General features: G+C 30.6%; 1 long non-coding RNA gene across 1 annotated transcript; it reads right to left on the bottom strand.

Annotated features, from left to right (window-relative positions):
* Nucleotides 1–12,651: 12,651 nt before the first annotated feature.
* LOC124900053 lies at nt 12,652–13,339 on the bottom strand. Its single transcript, XR_007057638.1, has 2 exons — nt 13,151–13,339; nt 12,652–13,074 (listed from the first exon to the last, which is right to left on the bottom strand). It is a non-coding gene; the product is annotated as an uncharacterized LOC124900053 (long non-coding RNA).
* Between the last annotated feature and the right edge of the window lie 12,550 nt (nt 13,340–25,889).

Genomic DNA, 25,889 nt, shown 5'->3' with positions numbered 1-25,889 from the left:
ATGCTACAAATCATACTAGTGATAACCAAAACTCTAGCAACTTGGGAAAACTCAACTTTAGGCAGGAACTAGTAAATCAAATACTCTTTCTTAGAAAAGAATACCCATACGAATGCAACAGCAAAGAGAAAACCTCCACCAAGTCATATTAGGTTGAATAGATTTTGAAATGAGGATTTCCTGAATCCACTCAAGTAGGACAACCTTAACTCAATTAACCCATGAATCATGTTGTTGAGAAATAAGTATCAATCTTTACGCCAATGGAAAGGTTAATACCACTACCATAAGATGAACTAAGAAACTCAAGATAAAAAAAATTCCAATTTGCCAACTAAGAAGCGGTCACAAGAAAGATCACCTATATCTAACTGTCTAACACCACTTAGACAAGAATCGCATCATGAAAAGAACATAATATCTAGCCCCACACCAATACCAAGAGCAAACCACCACCAGGAGAAGAGCCCAACAAACCATAAGGCTTCTCAACATCAACATCAAAACTACTACCAGGCGATGAACTAGCTAAATCTGAAGAATATACCCCAAACTGGTCAACCTCAAAAATAGGCTACACAACCCAATCTCCAACTCTAAAACCACAACAGAACCCAAAAGGTCAACTTACCTTCAAGATCATAATCCACTCAATAGCTGGTCTAGAATACTCTAATAAAAAAGAAAAATAGCCAACCTCACCTCACTATAAGAGAGAAAACATCCAACCAAGCTAGTTGCCCAAGCCAATGAATAAGAACCGTGAGAAAAAGAATTCTAACTAGATACGAACAATCTAGCCATGTACCAATCAAGGATCAATTAACATCACATATTGACAATAATAGCAATGATAGTACAAACATTAGTATAAAAGATAGGTGGTACCTAAAAAGTAAAATCAATAATAAGTACCACTATAGGGCCATAAGAAGGACAATATGCAAAGTTAAATAGGACTTAAACCCAAAAGCTACACCCATAGCGAAAATATCAATATTGATCAACTCCATCAACTACTAAAATAATCCATCTATGGGTTAGTCATATCATCATAAACTCTATATCAAGGAAAACAACAATCGATACAAACCTACTAAGACATATAATCATTAATGGGTAGGAGAACCTCCATACATACTAATGAAAAGGTAAAGATAGAAAATAAAAAGGAGAACCTATCATAGTGAAATCTAAAATCACATGTCTGACGTGCCTAAAGGAGAACAAATCTTAGTGGGTCTAAGCTTGGACTGAGCATCAAAATAATCAATTGAGGTGCTAAGTGCACTATCCCTAAATAAAGTTGCCATAGCACCATGAGATTGATCTGAATGGGCTGAATGACTAATAATATACATAGGGGACACTCTCTGGACCAGTGACCAATCTCTCTACAATTATAACAAATCCTTGAAGCCCTAAGCTAGAAAAAAACACAAGTTGACCCTAACTGGCTGACCAACTAACATTAAGGGCACTCCCTATTAAAATGACCATCTTTCTCATAATCATAACATACTCAAGAACTCTAGGATGGCAAGGAACACATTATAACTCTGTCTGAACAACCAACTCACATCTGAGGCACTCTCTAGACCAATGTCTCATCTTGCCACAATCCAAACAAGTTCTTAAAATACTCAAGGTGATGCCTTTTTTTTATCCAGAATGGCAACCATAGCCTAAAGACCCATACCAAATACTCCGCAAGGTCTGATAAGAAATCTAGTCATTATGACCACCAGACTAATTTGAGAGCCAGCCATACTATGAAAATTTATCTACATTAAACCGATAGGCTGCAAGCAATGATGACCTCTATCGAGAGGATCCTCACTCCCAGATAGAGTACCAATAACACTATACTAATGTCATGGTCTCTTATCACCACCTTCATAAGTCTCAATATATGTCTTTCTATTGCATGCATAATAATCTAAGAGAAGTAAGGCCTATCTTATATCAAATTCTCCGATGCCAAATAGAAGGGTAATGCTAATCCTCTAACAAATCCATGTGTCATCTCATACTCTAAGAAATATAGCATGGGTATACACATGTCCCACTCAAGAAACTCAATCTTATACTCTAAAACCATCAACAAACCCTGTTGAACACTAATAAACCCAACTAGTATAAGAACTACTTGATGAAACGAAGGTCATCTTGGTCGTGAGCTATCTACAAAAAGACTCAGATCTCAAATACTAAATCTTGAAAAGCTAAAAAAGTTTAATCAACACTCAACAAACAAGAGTTAGAGCCGATACCTATGCAACTCTCCATACGGCTGATAGATACAAACTCCACATAATATACTGCGAGCAGTACTCATACCTATACCTACCCCCATAAGGATGATATATGTAGAGCATACTAGTGATATCTAATGTGCATATAAGAATAAATACCAAAACATAATCATTAATACTATAATCAAACTGAATGCCATGAAGTAACCTAGTGTATAAAATTATCTTATCAATAGCCAAACATGATCCAGAATCTACATCATAAATATCATCATCAATTGTCAGTTTTAAACCTGAGCTCATGTCGGCAATATCATCATCAATCAACTATTCATTTAGTAACAAATATATATATGTGTGTGTGTGTGTGTATTAGTGCACAGCTAAAACTGTGGCTAAAAAGTGAAGATTTATAGGGCAACTCTAGGACTAAATCATCATACGAGTGTAGAAAGTTTGAAATCTATCACGATCATGGTAAATAGTAGTAGTAAAACTATGGACCAGAATCTACCTCAGTCAAATTTCTAAGATCATCAATATTAGTCTCGAAGGCTCATAACTTATTCAGTAAGACGATATTATTCCCATTATAAAGAAACCCATTTTAATAGAAAAAAGTGGAAACAAATCTATTAAGTGATCATGAATGTACCAAATCTATGCATGCCATTACCAATATTCAAAAAATACGATTATAAGCATCAATACTTCTATAAAATACAACCATTTCATTTACAAGGATGGAATAATTGCTGAAACATAATCAATCAATATCATAAACACGGCCTTGGGCCCAATAATTTGTCCAAATTAACCACAGCATCATTATCATGGCCTTAGGCCTAATTGTATATCCAACATAAAAATAGCATCATGATCTGGAAAAAACCATCATAATCCATAGAGTAATATATTAAACATTACTAAAGATTCATTACTCTCAACTATGAATAACATGCATATATAAATCTATAAGAGCCAACAAAAGTCTTGGTGTAAGGTGAGTCGGAAGGGCCCAGTTCTCATCCCCAAAATCCATATTTAGGAAATTTCCACCTCATTCTAGGCTAAGGTATACACATCCTCCTTTAGATGGTAAATAAGTCATTATTAGCCTTAACATAGTATTTCCTCCCAGAATATGAGCAACTAAGGTATTTCACCTAAATTATAATTCTAAGATAGCCTAAACAGTCCCAATAAGACTAATCATACTAATCATGCTTCCAATGTCTAAATCATATCCAATACATATAATAAAACTATAATTATGATACAAATTAGATCTATTAATAAATAAGGTAATAGGACTATAGAAGTATAATAAGTATTTCAACTTAAGGGTCAAATACCCTTCGAGCCCCAAACTCACAATTTAGGCTAAGCCATGGTATTCTGCCCAAAATCACATCCTAACACCCCTATAGTATGCATCATATATAAACACCATCTCAATAAAAAGAGTAGATAGAAGCCTACCTCAAAGTCGAGCAATGCTCATTGAATCATCCATAGATCACCCGTCTTCACTCTATGATTTCAAAATGTCATCATACTATCAAAATGGTAATCTACATAATATTAGGAGTAAAATGAGACCCATATTTCTATATTAAAGGTCGGGTTGAATTTTAGAGAAAGAACATACCTGTACGGCTCATAAATGGAATAAAAAATTGAACCCATCACGAGGTCTCTTGAAGGACAAGGAAGTTGTGCTTAAAAATTAAGCACAGACGAGGTACAAATTAGGTCACAAATCAAACCTCAAGGCTTAGGATTAAAGCCCTAATTTCTAAGAATTTTATCATGAATTAGGATGGAAATTGAAGGAAAAATTAATGGGAAATAACTAAGGTGAGTTAGGTTATTTTACCTTGATCTAGGTGGATGATTTCCCACTTTTTCCTCCCTTTGAGCTCTTTATTTAGTGTAGAAATGGTGAAAGAAGAGATATAAAATTAGGTGGGAAAAAGGAAATTTAAAGACTATAGGTGTCTCTAAGCGACACCTGGGCGCTAAAGCGCCTGTAGCAAAAATGGCAACACAACTACTAAAGTGGCCTGATAATAAATATGGGCACCACTTTAGTGGCCATTGGGCTCTAAACCGCACCTCTGCTAATGGGCCACGGCCGCTAAGGCAACCTAATAGGCGCTTAAGAGGACCTATCGGTGCCATGTACTAGATTTTTACTAAGTCCAAAACGAACTTCGACTGGGTGTTCATAATTTGTTCGGAACCTCATACGCACAACTACCATACCAAATTCAACATTCTATCTCAATGTAACTATCAAAACTTTCATTCGATATTGTTTGACTATATGTGAGGCCCACACCTATGGTTTCATTTTTTATATAATTTGCCCAATACCAAAATAAGTTTAGAAGCCTCGAGAATTAAACCAAGCATCTCCTTAGCCTAAAATCATTGTTCTAAAGCTAATGGCTCTGTCAAAATTCTCAGTTGAGGTCATCTACTATTATTTTTGGTCTGAGACCAAATCCTAAATAGTGAAAGCTCCAAATGGGAAAATGAGCCTAAAATCTAAACGGAACGTCTGATCACCAAACCAACAATTTTGAAAAGTTATAAATGACCTGTAGCCATCGTGAGAAGGATCAAAATGCTAGAAATGTATGCAAATTGAGAAAATGACCAGGAAGGCCATTACATCCCCCAAAACATATAAACATGCTTTCACTACCTTAAATCGGTAGGGTGAAACTCCCAGGGTCTATGATCTTCTTGGTAAGTTCTAATCACCCTAAAACTGTACTCCTTATTAAGTGCCATAGACTCTAAGTCCATAAGCGGATTCTTGTTCGTCACCACATCATTCAAGTATTTAGCATGCTTAGGTATTCCCCACCAAACATCAAGTAATAGAAGATTTATTTGTAGTTTTCTAAATATGTCAAAAAAAATTCTTAAAACATGCATCCTCTTTACTTTTCTGCAGCCTTATTAGAAATGGTGGTGATAGGCTTTCTTTGATTAGCTTGTCCATATTATCCATAATTATTTTCTCTGCAACCTTATCTGTTACTGGGTTTGGTCTAGTCAACTCAGTTTGCACCTCATGATACTTTTACTTGAGAGGTACATCAATTAATTCTTTCCACTCCTCAATAAGACAACTATTACTTGTCTGGGGTTAGGATCTATGTCACTAGGTAAACCTCTTTGAGATCTTATTTTTTGAGCTTCAGCTAATTGACCCATCTATTTTTTTAGGTTTTTTTTAACTATCTATTAATTTTTTATCTTTGTGACCAATTGTTCTTAGTTGGCTAGGATCTTTTTTGTGTCTCTTTTATATTACTCACCTAAGTGTTTGTATTATTTCCTTGTTGCTGCCGAAACTACTGAGATTGGATTTGATTATTTCCTCATGAGTTGTTGGACTGACTCTACAAGTTACAATTGTAGGCATTCTCATAGTTTGGCTTCCTTTCTGCAGATTACCCATAAAATTTACTGAATCTGGATTTGCTCTACATAAATTATTTGAGTGGCCATTGTTCCCCCAAATATCATACCAAGTTTGTACCGATTGAACTGCATTAACCTAGTCCTGAGGTTGTGAGATACTCAATTATCTAATCTATCCAATCACCTGATTATGAAAAGTTGTCATTTGAGCAGCCAAAGTAGTAATACTATCAACCTTATTCATACCTGCAGGCTTATTTACCATACCCGGGAATGTATCACTATGCCAGTCATGATTACCTTGTGTAATATGATTAAAAAGAGTGTAAATTTCATCATGTCTCTTTCTATGCTTGACCACCTGCAGCTGAGTGTAATAAATTTTCTATGATCGGTTTAAGACTTTCCATAAAAGTATAGCCAACACATTATTCGACTATTGGTGATGTGCACAATCACTGAAAAAAATCCTTGAATCGATCTCATGCCTGATATAAATTTTTTCCCAGAATTGAAGCTTAATATTCCACTTTTCAACCTCACAGTTTTATCAAATGGGAAGAATCAAATGAAGAACATCCTAACAAGGTCCTCCCAAGTGGTGATATAATTTGAAGCTTTTGTCTTCAACTAGCTCTTTGCTTTTTAAAAAGTGAGAATGGGAAAAAAGTGAGCCTTATGTAATTAATGGAGACTCTTAGTAGAATAAAAGTGTCACTGATCTCACAAAAGTTCTACAAATGTTGTTCTGGATCCTCATGTGAAAAGCCTGTAAACTTTCGGTCAGTGTACAATAATTTTACTATATTTTATTTCAGCTCAAATCTACCTCCTAATTTTTAATTTGGGGATATTTGAGGTAACATTAGTTGCAAGTGGGTTTGCTACTTTATAGATTGTCCTACATTCTAGTTGTTGAATGCCCGTATCTGCAGAAATAGTTTCACTTTGTTGAATCTGTGAGATTAGATAGAGAAATACTACTTCTCTCCTCAATTGATGCAAGTATCACTCAGGTTTGGGATATGGTTCAACCTAATCCCTTTTCCTTGCCAACTTTCTTTAAATTCAAACCTGTACCTAAAAATTCAATAGCTGAGATCAAGTTGTCAGCACTTACCAGTTGAAAAAGTAAAACTAAAAATTAGAGAGTTGCTAATTTTTTAAGTCTTCAACAATGATGCCAAAAACTTATTGCATCCAAATGCACATGCAAGTATACGCGATCATTCAAGTAATAAAGTAGCTTTTTCTAGCCGAATATTGATCTTATAGGGGCTTGTGATTTAGCAAGCAATCCAATTCTAGCATTACTATAAAGTTAAACAAGTGCGGTTCGTAATCCAAGTAAGTTTTAGATTTGTTATTCTAAAAGTGACATTGAAAAGTAAGTGAAAGTGTTGTAAACAATATTAGGAAGATTTCACGATCAAGGCATCTTGAATAATCATGTAAAGCTATCCAATCACGTTAGTTAAGTTATTTATCTTGTTTGTTGATTCACTGGGTTAATGTCATAATTATGGTCTTCCGAGCCTCTAATCATCTATTTAAACTAGCCTCATAACTATATTATTGAGTAGAGGTATGAGAACTAGTTCAAATTCATTTATATTTCTTCCTGTATTTGAAATAAATGGGACAAATTAGGTATATATCTATCCTAACGATGAATCTAATCTCTACTTCTGAAAGATGAGAACCCATTCCTTACATTATTCATCTAATCTAATATTACTTCTTCTGAGCTTACAAAAGATATATAGATTTATTCTAAAGGTCTCGAATCTTTAAATAGTAAGAACAACCAAATACAATAAAATTTTGGATGAAGGTTCTCTTGATGCAACTTAGCAAGGACGCTAACGTGCACCGTTGCTGAATAAACAACCCATGATTTGCCTGAATAACTCTGCCGGATCTCCGACGAAGTTAGTTACCCCACATGATGGAATTAGCTGCAATCTACAGTCACTCACTTTTGGAAACTTCCTCCCCACAAAATTTCAATCTATTCTTGAGGAATCGGAGGAGACGTCAACAAACTCTGATTCACCTAGGTCATTGCACCTGCAAAATTTTAGGGACTCGATTGGACCATAGGAAAATTGAAAACTCTAGTTCTCTGCAGTGACAAACACGATAATAAATTCCCCTATAGTCAAGATAGAATATGGTGAGAATCGAGCTGGCCACAAAGGGAAAATGCTATCGTATGTGCCGCCAACGTCGAAGCAAGGTAAGATCTCTATAAGTATTCAAGAGGATGATATACGTAGTCAAGCTGAGTATAGGAAACATGCACTAATTGGCTATGTAATTGGAGATACTCCATATTTGAAGTCCTTGGAAGCTTATATTATGAATGTATGGAAGTGCTCGGTGAAACCCCAAGTCCTTGGCCGTGACGATGGGTATTTTATCTCTAGATTTGAATCAGCTGAGGAGTGTGATAGAATATTAATGGGAAGACCTTACACATTCCATAACAAGCCATTTATTGTGCAAACGTAGGACATCAACTTTGAATTTGACCCAAATTGTATAACTACCATCCCACTATGGGTGGCTTTCCCAGGCCTACCTGTGGGTTACTGGTTCTGTGAAGCACTGAGTAAGGTAGCAAGTGTTATTGGCAAACCAAAGAACACAGATCAATTCACTGCCACAATGGAAATAATTTTGTATGTAAGAGTGTTGATAGAAACTGATATAACATAGCCTTTGCTCAGTGTCATAGAGATGATCACTCCAATAGGTGTTTTCCAGCAACCGGAGGAGTATGAATAGAAATCAAAGTATTGTGGCTACTTTTTGAAATTTGGCTATACATCTGAGGGTTTCTATGCAAAAGAGGAGGATAAGAATCATAATGCAAAGGCTTTCAAAGAAGAACCAAAGAAAAAGAAAAGAAATAGAAGGAAAAAGAGAACCCAATAGCAACAATAGCAACATAGGATGGTGACAGCAGCAGGGAAAAACAAAATCACGACTGAGACTGGTATAGAGTATTCAAGGGAATAGGTAAGCAATGCCTAACACACAATGCAAAATAATGATCAGGATATGCCTAGCACTAGTACAGGGAATAAATTTTCCCCCTTCTGAAAATCCCTACTAAAGAGGACCCTCCAAGACTTCCTGGAGAAGCTCCTAATCTATGATTTTATCTACCTGGAATGTCAGGGGGCTAAACCACTCCCTAAAATAGAAAGAGGTAAAGATCTTTATGAAAAAGCAAAAGATAGATATAGTAGGATGTCTTGAAACTAGGGTAAAGGAATAAAAAGCTGCAACTATCCTAAAAAAAGTAGGTGATGGATGGAATACTTGCTGCAACTACACGGTAGCTTTAAATGGGATAATATGGATGCTATGAAAAACTCATGTAAATGTATCCATCATTCAGGTGAAGGAACAATTTATTCATAGTTATATCAGTGATATTGGTGGGACATTTACAGCATATGTCACAATTATTTATGCCAAAAATAGCATCCAGGAGAGACAATAATCATGGAGGGGCCTTAGAGACTTAGGAAATACTATTCATAAAGCATGGTTAATGCTTGGGGCCTTTAATGTTGTATTGTCTTCTGAAGATAGAATTGGAACTGTTGTCACCCAATAGGAAGTACAGGACTTCAAAGACTATGTAGACCACCTCCAGTTAACCTCTCTATAGGCAAAAGGTTGTTACTACATATTTTACAATAAATAGCAATAGGAGCATAGAGTATACTCTAAAATTGACTGGGCATTAGGGAACTATTACTGGCTACAAAACTATGGATATGTGGAGGCTGAGTTCCTACCCCTAGGGATCTCTGACCACTCTCCTATCATCATCCATCATGCATCTCAACTGTGGAAAAAACCAAAACCATTCAAGCTCTATATAACTATAATGGACCACCACAAGTTTTCTCAAATTGTAGCAGCCACATAGCAGAAGTAGGTCTTAGGAACCTCTATGTATAGGCTAAATCAAAAACTCAAGGCCCTGAAGACTGAATTCAAGGGATTGAACAATCACCTTACTACTTATGCCCAGAAGATTCAGCTGACAAGAGAAAAACTTGAGATCACACAGAGCAGGATGATCACAGAACCCATGAATCAGGAGTGGATACAGGAAGAAAAACATCTCAATTAGGATTTCTTTCACTGGAACCTGATAGAGGAGAAAGTTCTAAGGCAAAAGTCCAGGGTTGTACGGATTAAATGTGGAGATGAAAACACAAAATATTTCAATGCTTAATGTAGACTCAAATCAAACAGAAGCAGTTTTTCCTTCATTTATGATAATGCAGGTAACAAGATCGCTGAACCTACCCTTATTGAAGATTAATTCCTTAGTTTTTTCTCTGGTTTAATGGGTACAGATTCACCTGAGATTCCATGTCCAAATTCTGAGGTGATTAAATGTGAACCTTGTCTCACATACACTCAGAAATAAGAACTGGTGCAAGATATTACTGATCAAGAAATATTAAGTGCTCTAAAAGATATGCCAGTAGATAAATCTCCTCGGGTAAATGGCTATCTAGTAGAATTCTTTACTGGTCAATGGAATATTATTAAAAATAATGTACTAAAGGTAGTTCATGAGTTTTTTGTGATAGAAAAAATGCTAAAATCATTTAGTTGTACAACTGTGACTTTGATACCAAAATGTGCCAACCCTACCATGGTGAAAGACTATAGACCGATAGCCTGCTGCACAACCTTTTATAAATTGATAACGAAGATTTTCACCAACAGGATGAAAAAGGTTATAGGATTTATTTTAGGACCCTCACAATCTACTTTTATTGAGGGTAGAAGCATTATTGATAATATCCTATTCAGCCATGAACTATTCAAGTGGTATTCTAGAAAGGGTCTTTCTCCCCGATATATGTTGAAAGTGGACCTTAAAAAAGCCTATGACTCAATAGAATGAAGCTATAACAGGAGTATGTTAGCTGAGCTAGGTTTTCCCATGAAGTTCATAGCCTGGGTCTTGGAATGCATAAGTTTTGTCTCCTATTCTTTGGTTCTAAATGGGAGTCTTACAAAACCATTCCAAGGAAGAAGAGGTATAAAATAAGGAGATCCTATGTCACCCTATCTATTTTTGATAGCCATGGAATATATAAATAGGGAATTAGGTTGTATAGACAGAGAAAAGAGCTTCCAGTACCACCCAAGATGCAAAAAATTGGGGGTAAAGCATATATGTTTTGCAGATGATTTACTTCTTTTTTGCAAAGCTGATTTAACCTCAGTTACTCTAATCCAGGAGGTTTTCCATAGATTCTCCAAATCATCATTATTACAGAAAAACATTGATAAAATCTTAGTCTACTTTTCAGGTGTAAAACCATAGGCAAAGTAACAGATCCTTGAATATTTGGGCTACAAGGAAAAGGGTCTTCCCTTTAAATGTCTAAAGGTACCCCTCTCAGCAAAAAAGGTAAGTATTGATCAATGTATGCCCTTGGTGGAAAAGATTGTTGAAAGAATGACATGTTGGAGTGCAAATTTACTGTCATATGCAGGCGGAGTCCAACTAATAAAGGTTGTAGTATTTGGTATCCATACATACTGGGCTCAGATATTCCTGCTTCCAAAAAGAATTATGAAAATGATAAATGGGTTATGTATAGTATTTATGTGGACTGGGAACATCTAACTTAAAAAAAACACTGGTGGCATGGGAGAAGATCTGCCTTCTAAAGGTTGCAGGAGGACTAAACGCCATGAACCTATCAATGTGGAATGCAAATGTTATTACAAAACAGCTCTGGGCTCTGGCTGAAAAGAAAGATAGTCTGTGGATTAAATGGGTTTCTAATACATAAAACATAACACTGTGGAGTCTTTTATAAGCCCAAAAAATGCTACTTGGGCCATCTGGAAGATCATTGAGTCAAGAGAACAGGTCATGAAGGCCCCAGGATTACAAAGAAACTTACAGACTAGGCTGACAGCATGTGTCAAAGGCTCTAAGTTCATGATCAAAAAGTTTTATGATGCTATGTTACCTCAGTACCCAAAAGTTACTTGGAGAAGCATTGTAATACACCCATGTATACACCCCAGACACAAATTCACTCTATGGATAGCCCTATAGTATAGACTACCTATAGTGGAAAGACTAGCGATAATTAGAATACAGGTACCTATTGAATGTGTACTATGTCAAAGTGCTTATGAGACTCGTGATCATATGTACATGGAGTGCAATGTCACTAGAAGTTTATAGAGAAGACTGCTGCTATGGATGGATGTGCAGAGGAATGTGGGAGACTAGAACACTGAAGTGGAGTGGGTGGCCAAACAAGCAAAATGAAGACTAGCCAAAAGCTCCATCATCAGTAGTGTCTTTGGAATGGTGATCAATATAATATAGAGAACTAGGAACTCTATCAGATTCCAACAATGCAGCTATAATAAAGATCAAGTTTGCAAGGAAATTGTTATTCATGTCCATATTCAGAGCAAAACTACAAGAAATGGGAAGGCCCTCTACAACAGCAAACTGCAGTACCATGAAGAAAACCACCTGATACAACGTTTACATTGTAATATTGGTTGGAAAGTCTTGATTAATTACTACTAGATCAGATTCCCTAGCTAATAGGTGATGTCTTAGAGAAAGTATAGTTTTTGTTACATGTATGAGAAACAGGGGGTCTGACCCTGTTTGGAACTTTGTAAATATCCTTTTGGTGAAATAAAATGCTTATTTACTAAAAAAAAATATGATAAACAACAATAACCAACTTGAACTTAAATTAAACAATCACGTTTGTAGCTTCAACTCTAGAAAGAATATTTTTAGACACTCATAATCTAATCAATTATGAAACTAATATAACTTATAAAAGAAATAAGTAATGAAAATAATAGAATAAGATCCCTAGGAGCAGACTCCTTTGTGTTTTCACCTCTCCAAAATCGTCCCAAGTCGTTCAAGAATGAATATAATTAAAGGTAAGTGTTTGATTTATAGTGTAGGACAATTTGAACTCGGCAAGACCAAGGTCTGTGAGACCTTGATATCGTATAGACAACCTCAGTGACTCCCCAATATCACGGCAGGCTACTGCCTAGCTGACTAAACGCATTTCTACTTCGTTTCTTCTATTCCCTAGCTCTGTGGCACCTTGATACCGCACCAAGCTACTGTTTTGGTTTGCTAAACCTTATCAAAGATGATCTTTAACGTTGTGTCATAGCTTTGAGTACATCACATCTCACTCTTGATAAGTTTTTGGCTTCAATCTTCACATTCTTTAGCTTGAGGAGCGTCACATGTGCACTTCCGTAGCTTCTCTCTAAGATTAGTTCCCTTGTTATCTCTTAATCTTAATCTTTTGGCAATTTCATCCTACACATATGTTAGTTTATGAATGTAATTTAACCAAAATACATGAAAGTATAATCGAATTAGCTGTAGAACTAACCTATTACATGAGCATAAGACAACACTTGAGCGTATAAATGTGCCCAAGATCAATATACCCTTGAGTTGCTTACTATTTCCGCTTTTTGTGGGTATTTATTTGTCTCTTTCCTTTGGTACTTTGATTTCTGCATCTTGTTTTTGTTTTCATAGTTTGATTCACATCATCCACACCCACCACCCTCTACCAAACGGCGGCCCCTGCCCCCGCCCCACCCCACCCTTCTCATATATAAATAATTTTAGGATAATATTTTTTAATTGCATACCAAACACAAGAAATAATGTTTTAAAAAAAAAAACCTATTTTTCTAAAAATATTTTCTTAAAATGAATGGAGCAAGAATAAAATTGTACAAAGCTATATATATATATATATATATCTGCAGTCCGGTGGTTTTCTACTCTCGAAAAAAGGCCGATTTTTAATACTATAGTAGCTTTTATATTATGGTAGCTTTTATATTATGGGTAGCACGTTCATAAAATCGTGATAAGGTGAAATTTTTAAGTGTGAAAAGAAAAGGAATATATAGCAGCATTTATTCTCCTTATCCAGAAAGATCATGAGATTGAAAAAGTATCACACAATACTGTTTGCTTTGATAAGTTACAGTAATTGTGGAATATAAACTTGAGATATTTGCCTCCCACTATCCTATAGGGGTGCGGATAACTTGTGTGGTAAAATAGATCTATTATAAATACAATGGATCTATTTTTATTTGTGCGTGGATATTTCTTAATTTCTCTAAATATTTTTATTTCTATTTTTATTTTGAGTTTATTTATGTTAGTTTTATCGATATTCATATCTTGGGGGTGATTATATGGTAATTGATTAAATGTTTTACTATAGTATTCTTTATTTTTTTCCCTTAGTTTTTGTAATTCTTCTATATTATTTTGAAGGTATTCTAAATATTTTATATGTTTTGTTTCAAAATATTCAATTAGATCATCTTTCATAAGTTTTTCTAATAATATTATTTCTTCCATATTTTCTCTCCAATATTTTAAATATTCATAGTCTATCATTTTATCCTGTAGTAATTGTAGATTTACAAATTTCTATACAATAATTTATCTTAATTGTACTGTAATGTATATCTAATTCTAGATTTTCAATGTTATTTATTATCTTGTGTTGTTCTTCTCGTAGCGAGTTTTTTAAATTATATAAACTATCACATGTACTTTTTCCTAAATTTTCCATATTATTTTTTCTTTTAGATTCTCCATTATTTTTCTAATTCGGTTTCTATAATTAATTTCTTCATTTTGATTATCTTGATTTTCTCTAGTTTTTCTAATATATTCTAACATTTCTTAATTTGAATAATATCCATTTGGGTAATTACCCAGGCATAACTATTCTATCCAATTTATAGTTTCAATTTCATAGTCTAATATTTTTTCAAATATTATTCTCTTAATATCGATAATTTCTATATCTCTAAGTATATATAAGAATAATATTTTAAGATTATCTATCATTTAAAATTTGTTAAATACTTTATTATAATATTTTTTAGTTGTTTGTTTTAATCTCATTAATTCTTCTCTAAGAAATTGTATATATTTTATATTTATTTTTCAAAATTCTAAATATACATAATTTATCATAGTTAGTGTGTGGGTTTGGTATGTAAGTATTTATAAGAGTAGTTCGGTAGGTGTGGTATATAATTAATTCTAGTCATAAAATATCTATCAAATATGTTTTCCAATATGATTGTTCTTATATTTACTATTTCTATATCCTTAAGTACATATAAAACGAGTATTTTAAATTTATCTACCATTTCGTCAGATAAATAACTATCCATTTTTCATAAAATTGCTATTTTCAAAATATTTCCTTCAATCATGCACATAACAAAATATGATCACTTTAGATTGCTATATACTAGATTATTCTTAAATAACATATTATTCGGTCACTATTAGCATGGTAATCTGGATATTTTTCCCTTAAACAGTGCCTCTACTCTGGTTACTCCTCTATCACGGCTTTCTTGCCTCACCGGTTTCACCATTAGGATGGCATAGTTCTTAGGGATTTTCCTCCTTTTCCACTTTGCTAATAAACTTCTTAACATACTATTTTTCGAATAATTCTATAGTAAAGCAACTAACATGAACTTATTTTATCATATTATGATTGTTAGGAATTTATGAATTTAGCTATTCATAATAGTAAATGAATATACCTCTTCTGGTAGTTTTGATAATTCTAAGCTTTGTTCCTCCATAGATTTTTCCATTGAAATATATATCTGTTTTTTAATAAATAAGCAAAATATTTGTTGTAGACAAGAGAGAGTTTTTTGCTTCAACATATGAAGAATTACCTTTCTTTCTGCCTTCGATGCCTTTTATTTATAATCTGAAACTTTACAAAAGTTTTCGTTCCTTATTTTACACGTTTCTAAAACTTTACAAAAAGTCTTCAAAAATTATTTTTCTAACCTAATTTACAAGAAAGTCTACAAAATCATAAATGCTTTTGGCTAAAAAGTCAAAAAGCCTAGATATGCTACCTAACCTAACTATACATTGTCTTTTACGTAAAAGAAATCAAAAGCTATAATTATGACTTTGATAACTTTTGTCTTCTTTTCTTTATTCGTAGTTGATTTTCCTTTGTTGCTGTCTCTATCGTATCTACTGCTTTTTTATCTTCTTTCCAGCTGACATGCTTATCTTTATTCTAGCTGTACATCTGGGACAATATTATCTTCTCCATTACATCTCGAACATTGATAGTCTGGATATTTGTGTCCAATTGTCTTGCAATATCTTGTCAATAATCCATCTGAAATAAATCCTCTCTTAATTGCCCTTGAGTAGATTATTTTTCTGGATTAAGTAATGTCATTATCCATTGTCTAACATCTTCCATATCTGCTTGTTGTAGTTCTTTTGAATTTGAATAAATCATCTGATGGTCTCTTGAATAATAGCTCTATATTCGATTTCCATTGGTATAATTATTTGTTAGTTCTTGAATAATTGTAGCTAGTCCAATAAGTCATTTGTTTGCATAAAAATTAGGTATCTCGATTCTAGGTATCTCTGGCTGTTGCACAATAACTTCCGGTATAATCATATCTCTGGTTAATCCTATTTTTACAACTTGTATAACTAGTTTTATCTCGTCGTATAATATCTCTGTTGGTGCAGTATAACACTTTATATAAAATAGATTTCCTTTGGTTACTCTTTTATAGGTATTGAATATTTTTTGTAATTCTTCCATAGCTGATAGTTCTTCTCCATCTTGGGTGTATATGGTATTTAATAATCCATAATCAAAACAAGTTTTTATTAAGCTTGGGTTGATTTTGGGTAGTGCAATTAGCTTGTTGTGACCTTGTAATCTTTGAGTTATATAGTTTGTGCTGGGTTCTTTGATATCTGTAGCTCTAGGGTTAAGGGTTAGAAAAGTTTGTACTCGGTAGATACTTTCTATGTATTTTTGGGTTGTATAGTTATAAACTTTTTTATCTTAGTTCAGACTATCTCGATATGTGGCAATTTGTGGGTGTATGTTCAAGAGGTCTTTTTGTATTTTTGGTGTAAATAATTTTTCAAATGTCTTATTTAAGTTCATATTCTGGTATCTTTGTCCAATAACTCCTATGCTTGTACCTGCAATTGTAGATTGATAAACATTATGGGTTTTACAGAGTATCCCAACGTCTCCTTCTAGCTCTGTAATTTTAATGTCTTCCGATCGACATAGCTTTGCACACTGCTGAGTTAACTGATTGGTAGCTACAGACTTCAGTTTATCTTCATTAGTCTTTAGCTTTTCTATTTTACTACCCATACTGTCCACTTTCATTGAAAGCATAGTTAGGGTTTTGAATATTTTTTCTAAAGCATCATCTTCTATTGTATCAGTCTGTATAGCTTTGTCTTGATATGTAATCTGCAATAATATTTTTGTTAGTACTAATTACTTCAATTATAAATGTGAAATTTAATATATTCAATACTAGTCTCCGAATCTCTTTTATTGTAACTGAATTTTGTATTTTCTTTGTTAGCCACCAACGTACTTGTGTATTATCTGTTCGTACAATAAACTTGTTATATACAATATATGGATCAAATGCTAATAAACATTTATATAATGAACATAATTCTTTTCTATTTATTTCCCATTTTATTTCTGTTTTATTAAACATTCTTGAATAATATCTACAATGATGTTCTATTTTTCATGTTCATATCTATATTTAAGTACTCCTCCATAACTACATTCACTAGCATCTGCTTCTACTATATATATAAATTTTCTATTTTCGTCTGGGAATTGTAATTTTGGTAATTCTTTACAAAGTGTTTTTATTTTCTGGACTTATTTTTTATCTTCTTCGTTATAATTATATTCTACATTCTTTTTTAATTTTTCTGTAAAGGCTTTAGATTTTTTGCTAATTTTGGTTTATATTCCCTTACTTGGTTTACTAATCCCAAAAATGATTGTAATTTCTTTTTTTGTATCTAATTCTTCTTTCAAATTTATTATTTTTTATACTATATGTTGTTGCATTTTTACTCCACTTTTATCTATTTGTATTCCTAAAAATTCTATCTGATTTTTCATAATTTCAGCTTTCTTTTCACTTAAACTTATCCCTAATTTTTTTATTATATTCGTAAATTGCTCTAATAATTTTAAATGTTCTGCTTTGGTTTTGGTATATAATAGTATATCATCTATATATACTATACAATTAGGCAATTGTTTAAAATAACTATCCATAAAATTTTGATATCTACCTGGTGCATTTTTATATCCAAATAGAAGTACATTCCATTCATAAAATCCTTGTGGTATCGTAAATGCGGTTAATTCCTTAGATTCTTCTTCTAACTTTAAATGGTAAAATCTTGATTTGCAATCAAATTTACTAAAGTAATTATATCCTTGTATTTATCTTATTTTTAATATCTTATTTGGTATTGGGTAATTATATGTTTTAGTTTTTGCATTTAAATTTCTATAATCAATAACCATTCTACCTTTTTCTCTTTTTTGTTCACTATATTTCTTTGCTATAAATGCTGGACTATTGTGTTTACTATTACTTTTTTGTATATATTGTTTTTCTAATAATTCATCTATATGCATTTTAAATTCTTTTAGATCGTCAAAATTATATGTTAATGGTTTTTGAGTTATTATGCTATTTTTATCTATTAATTCAATTTTTATAGTAGTTTTATGTTTTTCCCATCCTTTTAATGGATTTTAATGGATCTTCACTATATAATTGTTTTAATTTTTTCTTGATTATTTCTATCTTATTTATTGAAAATATAGTTATTTCCTTTTTATTTATTGAAAATACGACTAGTTCTATTGTATCTTCAGTATTTTTTATATTTTCTAATTTTTGTGTAATTTTTTCACTTCCTTCTATCCAATCAGTTTTCTTTCTTATTTTATTAGTAACTCTTTTTGCTCTTACTTTCTGTTTACATGGTGTTTTAAACCACCAATCCGTTCTAGTTATTATATGTGGGTATAATTTATCTAAAAACGGCATTGCTAAAAGCATATATTTTGATGTTAGCTCATAATTATAGATTCCTTCTATTGTTAATATTTTATCCCATACTTGTGTTTTTACATTCTTAGCTTTATAAGTAATTAAGCTTCCTTCGTTATTAAATCCTTTAATTATTATTGGTGTTTTTAATTTATCCCATTTACTTTTTGGTAAACAATTATATCTACATAAATTAGCTTCTGCTCCTATATCTATCATAGGCGTATAATATCTACTGTAATATCCTTCTACTACTATCTTCATTAATATATATATTTTCATATCATGTTAAAGCTCTTCTTAAGAATAATTTCTCTCTGTTATATGTTATAGATAATTGTGTATGTTCTATATTATATGGTTTTATTTGTTCTAGTCATTTTATTCCTAATATTATGTCTGTTTTTTGCATTTCTTCCTTTATTTCAAATTCTATTTTTATTTTTCTAACTCCTATTGTTCTTTCTTTTTTTGCTATATTTTTAGTGCTTATTAAGCTTCTTGGTAGATCTAGGCATATATTATTGTCAGATTTTATTTTCTCATTTTTGATTAGATATCTTGCTATATAATTTATTATTCCTGTTATGTAATATTGGTTTAAATTAGTTGTTGAACTTGTTTCATAACTTGTTCTTTTTTATGAACTTGATGATTCTGGTTTTTCATAAGCTATTCTTTTTGTTGTACTTATTCTATCATTTATTATTTCTAAATTTTCTTTTATATCTATGTCTCTATAACTATAATCATTATTATCAATTGTTTTTATAAATTGTTCGAAAGGACTTTCTATTTGTATTTTATTAATTTTATTTTTTTCCGTTATTTTATGTTTTGTTGTTAATACATATAGATTTTATATCTTGTTATAAATATTTTACTTCCTGGAGTTAGTTCTATTCCTGATATTTTTTAATATAATAATAATGATTTATCTATATTTTTATCTATTATTGCTACTGAATAATTTGCACTTATTATAAATTTAAATTTTTGGTATATTAAATTTCCTTTTATGGCAGTTATTATACTTTTTTCTATAGGTTTTATAATTCTATCATCTGCTAGGTATAATTCTATTGGTGTATCTATTCATTCTCTAAAACATGTTTTTATCAATATCCCTATTCCTCCAAGGTGTACATATTTTATTGGGTCTTTACTTTTTATATCGTTTATTTCTTTATTAGTTATTCTTTTTGTTACTAGTGGTATACTAGCTCTTCCTTTTACATATCTACAATCTATTACATGTTCTTTTTTACTTACTACGTAGTATTCTTCTTTTCTTCTACTAAATATATTTTTTATTGTTGGTATTTTAAATATTTTTTCTACACTTAAATCTAATTCTTTTCCTTTTATTTCATCAAATATATGACTATCAAATATTATTTTTAATCCGTTCCTTCTTCATTTAAATATTCTTCGTTTGTTATTATTTTTATATCTTCTACAGTTATTTGGTTTATTCTTATATCTTCTTCAGTCATTTAATTCATCTAATTCACTATCTATTTCATTATCTGTTTCATTTTCTAAAATTTCATATATACTATCTTCACTTTTTAATTCGTAATCTATATAATCTATCTGTATATATTCTGTATTTTCTATTTTTATTTCTGATATTTATTTATTTTTTGGGTTTTTAGGTAATTTACAATATCTAGCTAAATGTCCTAATTTTCTGCAATTATAACAAGTACATTTTTTTATAGATTTTTTTTTCCTATATGGCCTTTTATGTTTATAATTTTTTACATAATATCTTTTTCTTTGGTTTCTTATATTTATATTTTGATTTTTTGTATTTCTTATATTTCTTATGTCTTTTCTTTTCTTATAATATCTTTCTTCGCATCCAAATTGGGGTGCTATTTTATCTTTACAACATGCTAAATTTCTTATTAATTTTTTCCATTTTTATTTCTTCTTTATATTTTCTACATAGGTTTCTATACCATTGTTGTAAAAATTTTATTCTTGCTCCTAGAGTATCTACTATTTTTTCTTCATCCCAACTTTTTATTATTTTTAAACTAAATGGTTCAGGTAATTTATTAAAATATAATTTTCTTATTTCTTTACTTTCTTCTACATTATATGTTCCTTTATAATAATATTCTTTAAATGCGCAAGTATACTCATCTATGTAACACATATTACATATTGCTAATTTTAACATTAACTTCCTATTTATATCTTTCTCTTCATTTTGTTCTTCTTCTGTTGTTGTCATACTGCTAAATTCGTCTTTTATAGCTATTTCATATTTTTTTAATAATTCTATAGGTGTTAATTTAGTTGTAGTTGTTGATGATGTTTCTTCTATAGGTTTGTTAGTTCTTAATACCCTTTTACTATTTTCAGTTAGATTTGAAAATCATAATTTCAGTGTTCCTATTAGTGTTCTTTATATATATTCTGGTTCATCTGTTACATTTATATGATTATCTAATAATTGTTTTGTCATATATTCTATCCATAATTGTATTATTTTTTCTGTATCTATTACACAATGTAAGTCTAAAAAGTTATAATTTTTATTAACTATTTATTTTGGTGTCCATTTGTCATATTCATCCTTTAGATTATATCTTTTAAACTTATTCTTATAATATGTAGGTTTTCTTATTTCTAATGTTCTAGGTATTATATTTCCATCTTCTTTTTTATCAAGAGTATTTATTTTTATGTTTCTATTTTCTAAGTTTTCTTCATTAATTACTTCTTGTTTTTCATTGATTTCTAAATTTTTTGTATTTGTTAAGATTTATGTATATGTTTCACTATCTTCTGAATAATAATTATCTATTTCTTCAACATCTATTGTATTTATTTCTAATTTTTCTTTAAATTGATTTATCTCATTTAATAATTTTTATTCTTTATCTTTTTCTTCTTTTTCTTTTTTTTTTTTCATACAAATCTTTTAGCATTTGTTGTTCTTTTTCTAATTCAGCAATCCTACTATTTTTAGTTTCTTCTATTTTTCGTATTTCTTCTATAGTTTGTTGTTTTATTTTTTCTATTTCCTTTTTTCTATCTATTTCTTCATTTTCTTTTTCTATTCTTACCATAGCTGTCAATTTATCTTCTAATTTTAATTCTTCTTTTTCTAACATTAAATATAAATGTTCAACTATTTTCTTATACCTTCTTCCTAGATTAGAAAATACTATTTTTATTTTTAATTCTTCATGATTTTCATATATTTTTTCATCTATTATAAATTCTTCTTTGTTCATTTTTTATTTAATTATTAATAGATCATGTTGGTATTGTATATTCTAGACTATCAATTGTTGATTCTAAATTTGATATTTCTTTTTTTTTTTGTGCATTTATTGAGTTTTTACTAACTCTGAAAATTACGTTATATTGTAGTCTTTCTATCCTTATTTTTAATTTTTTACGTTTTTTTAGATATTATTTTCTTTAATTCTTTATATTTTGATAATTTTTGTATGTTATTTATCTAAATAATATTTTGGGGAATATCTAAATCTATTTTTATCAGATAAGTCATAATTAATAAATTAATCAAATAAATCCAAATATACACTACCACCAGAAAAAAGATTGGCCTACGATAAAAGATGAAAAAAATTGATCTTGGGAAGCAAAAAAAATGCATACCAAACTTCATAGATTACTTTTCTTAAAATAATTGCAAAATGGAAGGAACTAAATGTTCAACTAGCATTATCAATAACAACTCATCAAGTGAAACTTAATATGTACAGTTTTAAATAATTGAATTTTGTAGAGCTTGTGCCACGTTCTCTTGAATAGAAAATTAACAATGCCGAAAATCTCAGAGAATATTCCTTGAAGTGAGTTTAAAGTTTGATTTGCAAATAATGCATATCCATAGATATAATTATTCTAGGTTTTGTGCTGATAATATCCCACTTGGAATAGTATCTAGCTACAGGTTTCAATGAAATATTACTCATATTAGAAGTATGAAGAATTTTATTACTGATTATTAGGACCTTATAATATTGGTAGTTGGTATCAATCATTTTCCCCTCAAAACCTTCTTTTTTCTACTTTTTTCCTTTGCTAGTATACAGAAGAATTAGAATTATTCCTGAAAAATGAAGTTTGGTAAGTAACCAGCTAATTCTCTCTGCATGTGCTTTCAGCTTTGCATGTTTATTTCAAAATGTCATTTTTTCTATTGGTGATTCTAAACTATTCATACCATCAATCCATCGTAATGGCACCATCCAAAAACCTACCTTTGAAATGTGCATGAAATGAATTTTATTTTGAAAAAGATTTGAAGTTCTGAGAGTAATTATTGTATTTCATTTGAAATAATCTTCAAATTAGTTTTTCAACTCCAAAATCTCTATTTCAAGTTGAAACAGAAATAATGCAAACTAAAATTGATAATAAAGGATATTGGCACATATATGCTACTCTCTTTGTTCCTAAATAAGTGATGTTTGTTCCTAAATAAGTGATGTTTTGAGCATGAACATATCCCTTAAGAAACAACTCATTCTTAAAAAATAAAACTTTTTTTTTTACTAACTTACCCTTAATAAATTCAATGAAAATAATGTAGTTTTTTTAATAGCTTCTTGGTTATGTAATAATTGAAGAATGATAAAATTTGAAAAACATCATTGACATTTTCTTGATTTTCTAAAACACAATTTTTTTAGGAACAAAACAAAAATGCTAAAACATCACTTTTTAGAACAGAGAGCAAGAAATTATATGAGATGGCCCCATATTTGGTGTCTTTTCATTTTTTTCTTTCATGAGAAAAGTGTTTAAAGACTAGTCTTTCTTCTTTTTTATCTATAGTATAAATATATTTTTGTTCTTCTACATCTCAAATATTTTTATACTTTTCATGGTCATTTGTCTATCAACTACTATTTTATTTCTTCTTCTATTTTTTTTTCTTTTTAATTTTTTCTTAATTTTTAGTTTTTCTTTTCTTTTTTTCTTCTCATTTATCTTTTTTTCTTGAGTAGTATTTTTTTTAAAATTTATTTGTCTTAATCTTTATTTTTTTTTTTATCTTTTGTTTATATCTGTTCTCATATTTTTATTTTTTTTGTTTTTCTCAAACTTTATTTCTGTTTTGTTGTTCTCACTTTTTTCTCACTTTTGTTTTTTTTTTTCATTTTTTAGTTTTTATTCCCATATTTTTTAACCTTTATTTTTTTTCTTTATTTTTACTTTTTTCCTTCTCTTTTTTCTTTTTTCTCTACTTCTATTATATTTTGTTAATGAACAAAATGTTAGATAATCCTCAAAGAAGATTTTCTTTCTTTGGCACCATAAATTTAAGGGTGTGACTCATTATTTGAAAGTCCTTTAGAATAAGTCTTTCCTATAAGGCAAAGATTATAAAACATCTCATAAATCATGACACAATGTGGTAGTGTCAAGTCTTGCATCGTGGCGCAAAACTTGTTATTTGAAAATTTTTTAGCAAAGTCTTTCCTCTAAGATAAGAGTTATAGAGTATCTAAGGTAAGAGTTATAAAATGTCTCACTAATTAAGACACAATACGGTAATGTCAACTCTGGTCCATGGGGCTTAGCTTGGTGTTTGTAAGTCCTTGGGCTAGGTCTTGCCTCTGAGACAAGAGTTATAGAGCATCTCATAAATCAAGACATTGTTAGTGTCAGCCTCTGCCCATGCAGCATAACTTGGTGTTTGTAAGTCCTTGAGATAAGTCATGCCTTAGAGGCAAGAGTTATAGAGCATCTTGTAAATTAAAATATAATGTGGTAGTGTCAACTCTTGCCTGTGGGACGTAATTTATTGTTTAAAATTCCTTAGCTAAGTTTTGCCTCTAAGGCAAGAGTTATAGAGCATCTCAAATCAAGACACAATGCGGTAGTGTCAACTCTTGTCCATGGGGTATAATTTATTGTTTGAAAGACATTGGGCTAAGTCTTGCCTTTAAGGGAAGATTTATAGAACATCTCATAACTAAAAACACAATGTGATAGTGTCAACTCTTGTCCATAGGACGTAACTTGTTGCTTGAAAGTCCTTGGGCTAATTCTTGCCTCTAAGGAAAAATTTATAGAACATCTCATAAATCAAAACACAATGAAGTAGTTCCAATTCTTGCCCATGGGTGTAACTTGTAGTTTGTGAGGATCAACGAAAAGAAAAATAATACAAATTGAGGAAAAATAAAAAAATATTAAAAAATATTTTATAAAAAAAATAAAAATCAAAAGAGTAAAAGAGAAAAAAAAAAGGAGATAGAAGTTGACAGGAGAAAAGAAAAAAAATAAAGGTTGAGACAAAAATAAAAAAATAAAAGTTGAGAAAACATTTAAAAAAAGAAAAAAAGAAGATTAAAAAAATAAAGATTGAGAAAAAAATATATAAGTTGAAAGGATAAAAGGAAAAAAAGTAAAGGTTAAGATTTTTTTTTTTAAATAAAGAGAAATAAAAAATAAAAATAAAGTAAAATAAAAAAAAAGAAAAAAATAGAAGTTGAAAGATAAATAAGCATAAAGAGTTGTTTTAAAAATATTTGAGATATATACAGAGGGGCAACTAGGTACTTATTCCATATATAAACAATGAAGAAATGCTAGTTACGTAAAACTTTTCTTAAGGGGACAAAAAAGTAAAATCACCTACTATGAAAGCTATTTGTGTCTGCCCGCTTAACTCTCAGACGAGTGAAGTACTTACTTTTGGGCCAAAAATTTCGAACCACCAAAACTTACTAATATTACTTATAATATGTAGCAAGGTATAGTATTGTGGATGTTCATTTACATATATAATTAAGTAAAATTTACATAAATTTTGACTAGTTTATCCATATTTATAACTTACCTCAATTTTTTTTTTTAAATTTTATAAAATTCTAATTTTTTTATTTTCAAATACATATTGTCAAAAGAGATACGAGTTTGATGATACATTTTAATAAACAACTAAATCCTAAAAATTAAAGATAGTAATGATAAATTATGGATTTAATGAGTAATTAACTCTTCAAATCTTTTAATTAACAGCAATATATCCCCTAAAAACGGCAATTTGTTAATAATGAAATATTTTGAAAGATTATTCTCCATATTCAGTTAGCTTATTCATTCTTCTTCTTCTTCATTTTTTTTCTGCGATTTTTTTTATCAACTAATCAAAATGAATATTTTGGT

This window comes from Capsicum annuum, chromosome 7 (assembly GCF_002878395.1).
Source record: "Capsicum annuum cultivar UCD-10X-F1 chromosome 7, UCD10Xv1.1, whole genome shotgun sequence".
NCBI classification, from domain to species: domain Eukaryota; kingdom Viridiplantae; phylum Streptophyta; class Magnoliopsida; order Solanales; family Solanaceae; genus Capsicum; species Capsicum annuum.
Note: the sequence above shows the minus strand (reverse complement) of the source record. Positions and strands in the feature narration are given on the sequence as shown.